The sequence below is a fragment of the Notamacropus eugenii genome, chromosome 4 (genome assembly GCF_028372415.1).
Source record: "Notamacropus eugenii isolate mMacEug1 chromosome 4, mMacEug1.pri_v2, whole genome shotgun sequence".
In the NCBI taxonomy this organism is placed as follows: Eukaryota; Metazoa; Chordata; class Mammalia; order Diprotodontia; family Macropodidae; genus Notamacropus; species Notamacropus eugenii.
This window is the reverse complement of record NC_092875.1, coordinates 423,676,727-423,688,920: the sequence shown is the minus strand read 5'-3', so window position 1 is coordinate 423,688,920 and position 12,194 is coordinate 423,676,727.

Below are 12,194 nucleotides of genomic sequence, written 5' to 3'. Positions count from 1 at the left end.
GAAGTAAGAAAGGAAGAGGTTTAGGATGACAGGAAGTTTGTTATTTATGAAGCAGAAATTCCAGAGAACACAATGGAAAGTATAGATCTGCAGTAAGACATTGGCAGGGTATTGGGGCGAGGGGAGTTAAAGAGAGTTGGGGCTATCATAACCATTGCAGAGTGAGTTCAGGCAAAGTCATCAGTAATTGAAGAGTACTCGTTTGAGAGAATCAAGTGATTAGACTGTGCAAGGTTCAACCTTGTGGCAGATGTATCCTATAAGAGCCTCAAATAGGTATAAGACCTCATTCAGATGTCAGTGGTGCCTTGCCTGTGCTGTACAAAACCTCAAGAAGTTGGAGGTCGAGAGAGCTTTGCCCCATGGCAGGCCAGACCTGGAAAAGGCCCAGAGGTCATGGAAGCCAGAGGTGGATGGCAGTGCTAGGACCTGGGGTAGGGAAAATAGAAGCCACATTCCTTGGTAGGTACTCAGTGCTGGAGATAGTCCTAAAATTCATTCTCTGGCCAACCAAGTCATTAAGATTAAATTATTTAGTCTTCATTTAACTGTGAATCCTTTCTTTCCTTTTATTTGTTATAACTTTGTCACATTTTGCTCAGCAAAGATTATGTTTGACATTTCTGCTTTTCTAAATTTGATTATGGGGTTTTTATGTCCTGGTGCATATTTGATTATTGTAAAGGTGCTGTACAAAGCAAGTTTCTTTGCATGTTCGTTTCTTTTTCCATTCAGTCATCATCAGTGATTTATTATATCTAACTTTTCTAAAATTCTTTAGAAGTATTTTGTTTGTTTGTTTTTTTGTTAGATTTGTCTAGGTCTGAAAGGAGCCCAAGGAGGTTTCCAATAATTGTAATTTTGCTATCTGTTTCTCCATTTCATTTAATTAACTTTTCTTTTGATACATAGATTACTATGCCATTCAGTGCATGTATATTGTGTTGATATTATTTTATTTTCTGTAATGCCCTTAGGTATAATGTTGTTCCCTTGTTTATCCCTTTTAACCGTTTCTGTTTTTACATTTACTTTGTCTAAGATCAAGATTGCTATGCCTGCTTTTTTGAGTTGCCAGAAGCTTAATAAATTGTGTTCTAGCCTAGCACTTTCACTGTGTGACTCTTTCTTTCAAGTGTGTTTCTTGTAAGAAAAAAAACATGTTGGATTCTGCCTTTAACATACACACACGTATGCACATATACACATATAATCCATATTTTAAAATTAGCAAGACTTCTTTGATGTTGAATTAAAGAAATATTGACCTTTTCATGCACACAAAAATCAGAATGCTAAGGTAATCCTCCTCGAAAGGCTTTTAAAATAAAAGCATATATTATTTTAAATAAATTCTCCAACATGAAATGGAAAGAGATCACAGTCCTTGCTTGGAAGAAAGATATAAAAACAATATATTGTCAAATGCAGCTGCACAGCTAAGCATCAGTCCTATACTAGAAACAATTTGCATCGGTGACTGAAAGGACTTTCTTGCCTCAAAATTGGGTCTCTCTTTAGCTTGTTTCTCTTTTGACTCCACCCAGACTTTAGTGATGGGTCTCTTCAACAGCTTCTCCATCTTCATAAGGCTTCTGTAGTACCTTCATAACTACCTGGGTTGGGTAATCCCAATCCTTTTCCAACTTCTTTTTTCATAATTCAAAAACTGTAGCACTCTTGGTCTTTCTTAAACTTCCACAGAGATTAGCCTCCAAGTGGTTACTTCCCCAAGGTAGTTTTTCCCCATTTAGAGTCTTTACTGAAAGCTCTAATGGCCTCTCTGTGAATTGCACCTATGTATTCTAAGTGGGGATTTGGTGAACACTAGTTAAGGTAATATAGATTTTCTCAAATGTATTGGATTGATCTATCCATCACGGTTGATTTTCACCGTGTAACCACCTGAAATGGGGGCAACCAAAGCTGTCAAATTCACATTATCAACAGTTTCTCCTGTCCATTCTGCTGCCCTGTGTTTGATTCCTGTCTCCAGTTTGAGTTTCTCTGCTGCAGAGCAACATGGACTTCCAGCACTCTTTCCCCTCTTCCAGGTACTTTTGTAGCTTCCCTAATGCTGACATCATGGTTGGTGACCACTGTTGGAGCAAGACAAGCTTGGGTGTGGGCCCAGACTGTGACCCTGAAGAGGGATGAACTCAGCTGCTCCCACAGCCACATCGAGAGAGATGGATTAATGACCAGACTGAATTGAGCTCCTCTCAGCACTGTTTGTATAAGGCTGACTTCTGCTTTTCAATCCATCCTACTGTCCTCCTCCCTGTGTGAGCTCATTCCATTCACATTCATAATTATGACTGTCATTTATTTCCCTCTTTTATATTCTTATAAGTTTTCTATTTATAGCAGCTTTTTGTTGTAGCAAAGAATTGGGGTGCCCATCCATCACTGGGGAATGGCTGAACAAATTATGATGTATGAACATAATGTAATAATATGATGCTCTAAGAAATGATCCAAGAAATGGTTTCAGAGAAATCTGGGAAGACATGTATGAACTGATGGAGAGTGAAGTGACAAGAACCACAAGAACATTTTTTTTTGGCAAGGAGATCGTTAAGTGACTTGCCCAGGTCACACAGCTAGCAAATGTCAAATATTTAAGGCTGGATTTGAACTCAGGTCCTCCTAACTCCTGGGCCAGTGCTCTATCCACTGCACCACCTCACTGCCCCAAGAACATTTTATACAAACCACATTATTATTATGACAAAAAAACTATAAAAGACTTTAGAACTGATCACTGCAACAACCAACCATGATTCTAGAGGTCTCATGATGAAACATGCTATCCGTTTCCCAGCAGAAGCAGCTATGTGGCCACCGTGGATAGAGACATTGGACCCAGAGCCAGGAAGACCTGAGCTCATATCCAGTTTCAGACTCTTACTAGCTGTGTGATCCTGGACAAGTCACCTAAAAACCTCTATTTGCCTCAGTTTCATCAACTATAAAATGGACATGATAGCAACACCTACCTTACGGGATTGTTACGAAGATTAATTAAGAGAATATTCATTCTGACACCAGGCATGTTCCTTTCTTTGCCCCTTCCAAAGAGGTGATAGCCTCAGAGTTAAAATTGAAAAATCTTTTTTTTTTTTTAAAATATAGCCAGTGGGGAATTTTGTTCAGCCTAAAGATATGTGTATAATGGGGATTTTGTGTTTTTTTCTTTCTTCAAAAGCATGGGGAAAAGAAAGTGGATGGAAAAAAAGGTAGCTTTTCATTGAGGAAAAGAATTAGAAATCTAATTTTTCAAAAAAGAAGGGGAAAGAACTAAAAAAAATTTTTTTAACTTAAAAAGTTTTTCTACTTTTTCTCTCCATGCCCTGCTTTACAAAGAAGATAGTGAAAAAGAATTACTATGATCAACACTTTTTAGTCTCCTCTTTACAGTACACCCTTCTGAAGTTAGTTGTTTTCCTTGTAACTATTCATTTCTCAATGTCTTAAACCATCTTCCCTCACCCTGTGTCCACCTGTTTCACTATTAAATTTCATTTATTTCTACACTAAATTTTGTTTGTGTGTGTTTAGCCCTCCCTTGTCCAATTCAGATAAGAGTGAGATTCATCTGATGGCTGTTCTCCCACCCTTTCCTTCATGTTAGTGTACTCCTTTTATGGTCCAGTGCTAAGAAGTAGTAAGTTCCCCTGTCTTCATTTCTTTCCTGATGTCTTCCTTTTTTCCCTCCCTTTTCTTTCCTGAACACAACTATACCCAGGCACCCTTTGTCTTATTTGACTCTGTGGTGTTTAAAAACATGAGGATTGTAAACATCCCTTCTATTATAGTGAAAGGACTTCGTCGTGTAACTCCTTCCAATGGCTCAAATTATTTGCCTTTCTGGGTTTCTATTAACTCTTCACTTTGTATTTCAAAGTTTCTACTCAGCTCTCATCTCTTTATCAGTAATACTTGAAAGTCTCTTTCTTCTATTTGAGATTCAGTTTTTCTCCCTGAAGAATTATACTCGATCTTACAAGGTAAGTTATTCTTGGATGCAAACTTTATTTTTGCCTTTAGGAATATCATACTCAAAGTCTCATTTTCCTCCTACCTTCATAGTAGTTGCTGTCAAGTCATGTGTGATCCTGTTTGGTTTCCTGTTATTTAAACACTTTCTTACTGCTTGTAGTATTTTTTTTTTTTGACCTACAAGCTTTCAATTTAGGTTATAACATTCCTGGCAGTTTTCAATTCATGATTTTTTTGGAACATGACATCCAGGGTTTGTTTGGTTTTTTACTAGTCATTAGTAAGAATGAGTTCTATGGCCTCCTATAGTCCAGTATTTTGTACTTCATTAAAATTTTTAAAAAGTGAAAGAGAATAAAAACTTCCTCGTCCCCCAAATTTTTTTAAACTGAAGAACTAATGATTTTGAAAATTTGGGGTGTAAGTCATTGCCTATGTAGCACCTCCAGGCGTTTTGGAAAGGGCTGGTTTCAACATATTTCTGGAGCTTTTAAAAAAAATCATTAATACAAATTAATGTATCCTGCTACTACTGCAAGATAGTCCTAAAGGGGAACATGGGGAAGATAGATAGGGTGGAAAAATAATTTGTTTAATTATGGTTTTCAGGGAATCTGATCATTTTTAAATTCCATTTTTTTCTGATCAGTTATTTTAATAGTAGCTACCTTTCAAATATTTCCTTCCGATTTTTTTCAGTCTTTTGACATTGTAGTAATATTTCTTATCTTTTGGGGTCATTGTCAAGCCAATTCAATAAGCATTTAATGTTCAGTCATTTCATTTTTGTCCAACTTTGTGACCCCTTTTAGGGTTTACTTGGCAAAGATACTGGAGTAGTTGGCCATTTCTTTCTCCAATTCATTTTACATATGAGGAAACTGAGGCAAACAGAGTTAAGTGCCTTCCTCAGGGTCACACAGCTCCTAAGTGTCTGAAGGTAGATTTGAATTCAGGTCTTCCTGACTCCAGGCCTGGCTCTGTATCTGCTGTGCCACCTAACTGCCCAAGCATTTATTAAGTACTTACCATATGCCAGACACTGCTAAGCACTTTTACAAATATTAGCTCATCTGTTCCTCACAACAACCCTGGAAGGTACATGCTATTATTATCCCCATTTTCCAGTTGAGGAAACTGAGGCAGACAGCAGTTAAGTAACTTGCCTAGGGTCACATAACGAGTGTCTGAGGCTAGATTTGAACTCAGGTCTTACTGACTCTAGGACCAGAACTCTAGCCAGTACACCACCTAGCTGCCTGCCTGTCTGTGGCCAAATCATTTATTTTTCTAGGACTTTGCTTGTACTTGTGTTGTTTTCTCTTCTGGGCTGGTCTCTTGGGTGTTGCTTGACCCATAGTGTTTCTTTATTATTCGGTATTTTTTCCCTTTCACTTATAACTATATTCAGCCTTAGTTGTTGATTTGGGACTTTGGGCCAGGGCCAGGCTATTGGTTGGAGGAGTTCAGTCCGATTTTATCCAGGCCAAGATTTCCTGAGTTCCTACCACCCACCAGGTTCTGCCTGCCCTCGTGTACCTCTGCCCAGGACACTGGTTGGCAGGTGAATTGTCCCAGGGAGAGGACTGAAGTCTTCAGGGCCTCCCTGATCATTGCTGGTAAGAAAGTATTGGCTGCCTTCTAGTCTGTGTCCCTGAATGGGTGCTGCCTCCGTTGGTTTCATCCCTTTCCCAGTGTCCAAAGAATTCTGCTTATCCTCCTTGGTTGAAGTGGATGAAAAGATTTACTGTTATTTCTCTTTGGATTTCTTGGTCATTATTCAATCTGGTGCCCTTTTTTATGTCCTCAATGCAATAGAGCTTGGTTCCTCTATAATCTTTATTTCCACCAGCTTAACCATAAGTTGTTGACCCTGGGATCTTCAAAAAGTGATGCCAGCAGAGTACAAGGTTGCACAGGTTCTACCATGCTAGAAGAACATCAAGTACTATCTCTACAACAGACTACATCTGCTTCCCAAGGACCAGCCTAAGAGCATCACTAATAAATGGGGATTAATACTTTGGCCATAGCAACTCATAAAGAAAATATAAAATGTATTGACAAAATGTAGTGACAAAGGCAGAAAGATGCCAAAAATTATGGTTTGGGGACCAACTATAACTGTTAACATAGTTGTTGAAACGGTAAATGCTAGGTCCTTTTCCAGTGACTAGGTGAATATATTATTGGAGAAATTGAATTATATTAATCTTGGCATTCTCACCAGAAACAAAACCAGGGAGGGAAAAGAAAGGTACATCTCCATGAAAGGACTGGGAAGAGATTTTCCCTCAGAGAGGCAAATGAATGAGTTGGCTTAGTTGGTTTTAATGGCCAGGCATTCAAAGGCAACAAGAAACTATATTTTGTGAGACCTGTGCAAAGAATTGTTGCTTAGATCTGTTACAAAGGATGAGGAGGCGAGGAAATTCTATAAACTCAATAAGACCTTCTAGTTCAATCAAGGTATACTTTAATATTCAGTAGCTTTAGGGAAATTAAGGGAAGAAGGCAAAAAATGTTTTAAAAAAATAACATAGTTTAGGAGTAAGTAACCAGAGAAGTCAGAGACCTAAAGCCAATACAGAAGCTTTATACAGAAACATTATGAATGCTTTTTTTTTTTTTTTTTTTTTTTTTTTTTTTTTGGTGAAAAGTGTTAAGAGGTGGCTGGATGTGGTTAGTATCAAATAACATCACAAAGATGTAATTGCTTATATTTAAGCAAAGGAAATGATAAATTGCCAATATAGACAGTTGGCTTATTGGAACAAATATTAAAATCGGATGGAAAGGTAGTTTTGAAGACCTTGGTTCGAGCTTTGCCTTTGACAGTATAGTATAGTATACTAGCTGTGTTATCATATTTAAATCACAACTTCTCCATGCCCCGGGTAACTGGTTAAGACTACAAGTTGCATGCATGACTTTCTAGTCTCTCACACTGAGAGTTCTCTATACCAATGAAATTCAATCCAGTCCCAGAAAAAGTAATTAATGCAAAATTAGAATTCTACCTCTGGATTCCAAAGAAAGAGATTGTGTAGAGGAAAGGAAAGAAGAGCTTGAGGAATGAGGCTGATTTGGAAAGCTTTGGAATTGGGAAGGTCAGAAATCAAATTTGGAGAGGAATAGTTTGGGAGATCTTCAGGCAGGGGTTGGGGTGGAAAGAGAAGGACCAGGGCATAAGACTCAGTCTGAAGGAAGAGGAGGATTCAAGGAAGAAGTTCTAAACAGGAGGGGGAAAGAATTTGGGTATGACTGTTAAGTTCTATAGAGAGTTACAAGGTGGTATCACAAAAGGATGTTATATATTTAAGCAGAGGAAATGATAATACCAAAGTGACTATATGTCAAGTTACTATAAAATGATCAAAATGTTAATAGGATGCTAAAAATGTGAGGAGAATGAAAATTTGGACTTGGAGTCTCCAAAAACTGAGAAACTCATTTCCAGCTAATATGGAGAGCTGGGAAATTTTGCTGTGCCTTGGACTGATGGCTTCAGGAGAAACACAAACAAGTGACTTAAGCAATGCTCAATGTGCAGGAGTGCCTGTTTCTGACAAGAAAAGGTAAAGATGGCCAAGGAACTGGTCTCCATAGTCTCCAAGTTATCATGAGCAACAAAATATTAATTAGCAACTGGAGAAAATAGTGGGAGAGGGAACTTCAATGTGAAAACCAAGAACAAGAGCCTAAAGAGGCAAATATGAATTCTGAACTGGTCAAAGGAGGGAAGGATGCATGCCCATGTGCGCGCGCACACGCACACACACACACATACACACTTGGATACTTCACTCACCAAGGAAAGGAAGAAAAGAAGAAAAGGAGGAATTAAAGAGAAGTTAAATCAAAGGAAGAATCAGTCTTAAGCAAAACAAACCCTAATAGTATGTGGAAAATATGGTTTTTTGAGGGAACAAAGTATGAGAATCTGAGTAGGTACCCATCATAAATGGCTGAAGAAGTTATGATATATAAATGTGATGAATACCATTTTGCTGTAAAAAATAATAAAGATGATTTCAGAAAAACCTGAGAAAATTTATATAAACTGATACAGAATGAAGTAAAGAGGACCAGGAGAAAAAATTTTATACAAAGAGAAGAAAATGGTAAAGCTTGAATAACATGATATCTGAAAATGGAATTTTGATTTCTACACTGTGGCCTAAAAATTGGTATATGGACATTGTTACTACCCTAACAAATGCTAGTAACAATGTATTAGCCTGGAGTCTAAAATCCAGTTTAAGATACTTTACACTAGTTGGGCTAGAAGGAGAAATTAAGAGGAGGGGAGAAAAACGTGTATGTCCATCATATCCACATGTATATTCTCTCTCTCTCTCTCTCTCTCTCTCTCTCTCTCTCTCTCTCTCTCTCTCTCTCTCTCTCTCTCTCTCTCTCTCTCTCTCTCTCTCTCTCCTCTCCCTCTCCCTCTCCCTCTCCCTCTCCCTCTCCCTCTCCCTCTCCCTCTCCCTCTCCCTCTCCCTCTCCCTCTCCCTCTCCCTCTCCCTCTCCCTCTCCCTGTCTCTGTCTGTCTGTCTGTCTCTCTCTCTATCTCTCTTTCTCTCTCTTTCTGTCTCTCTCTCCAAAATCTCTTCTTTTCTCTCTTCTACTAAATATATGGCAATTTGACCTATTAGTTATTCTTTCCCTGATAATTATACTTGTGTACTTCCTTGTATTTGTTGTTTGGGATGTTTTTAAATTGAATAATTTGCTCATATCCGCTTGAGTTTTCTTTTTACAGAAATGTGTCATGTCACTTTTTTGTTGAATGTTCATTTTTTTAAATTGATGATTAGGCTCAAATTTTCAGGGTATGCCATTTTGGGTTGCTCCTTGAGTTCCATTGCTTTCAAAATGTTATTCAGTTCCCTCCTTCAGTTTCTTATGACTAAAATTTCTTACCTTCATATTTGAAGGTCATTCCTGATTGCTTGCAAAATTGGTTCCCTGTCATTGAAATTATTCAGTTTAACCATTTATATATCTTGGAGTTTAAATCACAAAGGTTTGGGTTGGTATTTGTTTGGTTTTGTTTGACTTGGCTTTTTTTTCTGTAGGCAGTCTGAGTTCTGTTGATTAGAGTTTCGTTTTCTGTATCACAAGTTCTAAATCTTTTCTTTTGCCTCATTTCCTGCATTATGGACTTAAGAGATTGGGTGTTTTCGGTTTGTTTTGTTTTTTTAATTTGTTGAGTTTTTCTGAGAGACATGATTCTTATGCCCCATCTTCATGATTTACTTGGTTGGGCTTATATAGAGTCCATATATCCCTTTAATGCTGGGGGTGTTTTTTGCTTTTTTTCTGTCAGATTTTCCCTATTTCTGCATTGTTATGTTCCATATTTGTTCATCTTTCTTTTGCTTCTTTAGTGAGACTTTACATTATAGATTCCATTTTTTTTCTAAACTACTGATTGGTTGTTTTTTTTAATTCTTCACTGAGAGCTTTAAGTTCTGACCTATATTCACCCTTAGTCTGTGGTTTTTGTTTGTCTTTTGGACCACTCTAAAGATTCATACTATTATCCCATGCTACCTTGGGAGGCCTTATGATTCTGTATTTTATCAGCTATTGGTTCACTTGCCTTTGTCTTGCAATATTTGTAAGAATTTTGTATGCTTTTGGAAGATTCACTTTTTATCCTTCCTTCTGGTTTTAAGGCAATATCTATTAATTTGTATGCAGTTGCTCTGGATTTTTACTGTGGGTTCTTCCTCATAAAACTTTTGGCATTTCATCTTTTTAAAAAAATTCCCCAGGAACTCATTTTCTGGCTTTCCTCTGCTGTAGAGGAAGCTCCAACATCAATAAGGGTATTATTTAGTTTAGTGTTATTAGTTTGATATTGGGACAAAATGAAGCACTTAAAAGTCAATAAACATTTAACAAAGGAGGTTTACCTTGCCTTAAAACACCTAGAATATGCAACAAAAATGCAGTAGCACTTAGCTTCTCTGAATGCACCACATGTCCTTGTCTCCATCTGGAAATTCATCTGGTCAATAAGTCATCCTGCTATGATGACTTGTACGATTTTAGACGCCCACCAAATATGAGAGCCCCAGACTGCATGCAGCTGAGACTTATTATGTCTCTAGATGATCATGCAAGTTGTGTCAGGGAAACTAAGGCCAGTCAGGCTCTGGGGACAACTTTGTCTTTCAGGTAAAACCCCCCCATTTGCGGATTAGAAGAAAGAAGCTGTGTCCCAGAAATGCTGGTCTTATCACATACCACTCCTTGGGGACAAGACCCTAAGGACCTGCTAGAGGATTTTCCATCATTTAAATTATTTAATATCTTATTTTCCCCCTAATTGCATGTAAAAGCAATTTTTACCATTTTTTTAAATTTTGAGTTTTCAATTACTCCTTTTCCCCTTCATTAAGAAGAAAAGAATTTTATGCAGTCATGCAAAAATGTCTATTTTACTCACATGTCTATGTTACTCATGTTATGAAAGAAAACACAGACCAAAAAAAAGAAAAAGAAAGTTTAAAAAAGTATGCTTTCATCTGCATTCCCACCATTATTCTTTCTCTATAGATAGATAGCATTTTTTCATCAGAAGTCCTTCAGAATTGTCTTGGATCATTGAATAGCTGAGAATAGCTTGGTCATTCACAGTTGATCATCATACAGTATTGCTGTTACTATTTTCTCTAGAATATGTTCATTTCACTTTGAATCAGTTCATGTAAGTTTTTACAGGTCTTTCTGAGAGAATCTGGCTCATCATTTCTTATAGTACAATAGTATTCCATCACATACTACAACTTGTTTATCCATTCTCCACTTGATGGGCAACGCTTTACAGTTTTATAGCCCTTTATAGTTCCAAATTGCTATACAGAACGGTTGAATCAGTTCACAACTCCACCAAGAATGCAATAGTGTCTTAGTTTTTCCCTCCAACATTTATCATTTTCATTTTCTCTCACCTTAGCCAATCTGATAAGTGTGGGGTGGTATCTCAGAACTATTTTAATTTTTATTTCTCTAATCAGCTGTGATTTAGAGCATTTTTTCCCATATAATTTAAGTTAGCTTTGTTTACCTCATCTGAAAACTGCCCATTCGTATCCTTTAACCATTTATCAATTGGGAAATGGTGATTATTTTTATAAATTTGACTCAGTTATCTATATGTTTGAGATGTAAGGCCTTTATCAGAGAAACTTGCAGTAAAAGTTTTCCCCTACAGTTGAATACTGTGTATTTCCCTCTGTCTCCTTTCCCACCATTTATCCTAATCTCACTCCCTTTGCCCACCCTGACCATCTTCAAAAGTGTTTTGCTTCTGACTATCAGCTCCCCCAATCTTCCCTCCCTTCTATCAACTCCACCCCCTTCTTTTCTCTACATCCTCTCTACTTTCATGTAGGGCAATGTAGATTTCTGTACCCAACTGAGCATGTGTGTATTCCCTCTTTGAGTCAATTCCAATGAGAATAAGGTTCACATGCTCTTCCCCACCTTCTGGTACTCCCCTCCATTCTAAAAGCTCTTTTTCTTCTCTTTTATGAAATGATACACCCCATTCTATCTTTTCCTTTTCCCTTCTCCCAGTGCATTCCTCTTTCTAATCCCTTAGTTTTATTCTTAACTTACACCCATGCCCTCTGTCTATGTATATTTCTTTAATTGGCCTAATAATGAGAAAATTCGTATGAGTTACAAATATCTTCCCATGAATGAATGTAAACAATTTAACCTAATTTAATCCCTTATGATTTTTCTCTCCCATTTACCCCTTGAGTCTTATATTTGAAAGTCATATTTTCTATTCAGCTCTGGTCTTTTCATTCATCAGGAATGCTTTGAAGTCCTCTATTTTCTTGAATATCCACTTTTTCCTCTGAAAGATTACACTTAGTTTTGCTGGGTAGGTAATTTTTTGTTGAATTCCTAACTCTTTTGTCCTCCAGAATATCATATTCCAAGTGCTCTGATCCTTTAATGTAGAAGCTGCTAAGCCTTGTGTTATCCTAATTGTGATTTCACAATATTTCAATTGTTTCTTTCTGGCTACTTGTAATATTTTTTCCTTGACCTGGAAGCTCTGATTTAACTTGGCTATAATATTCCTGGGAGTTTTCACTTTTGGATCTCTTTCAGGAGGTGATTTTTGGATTCTTTCCATTTCTATTTTATCCTCTAGTTGTAAT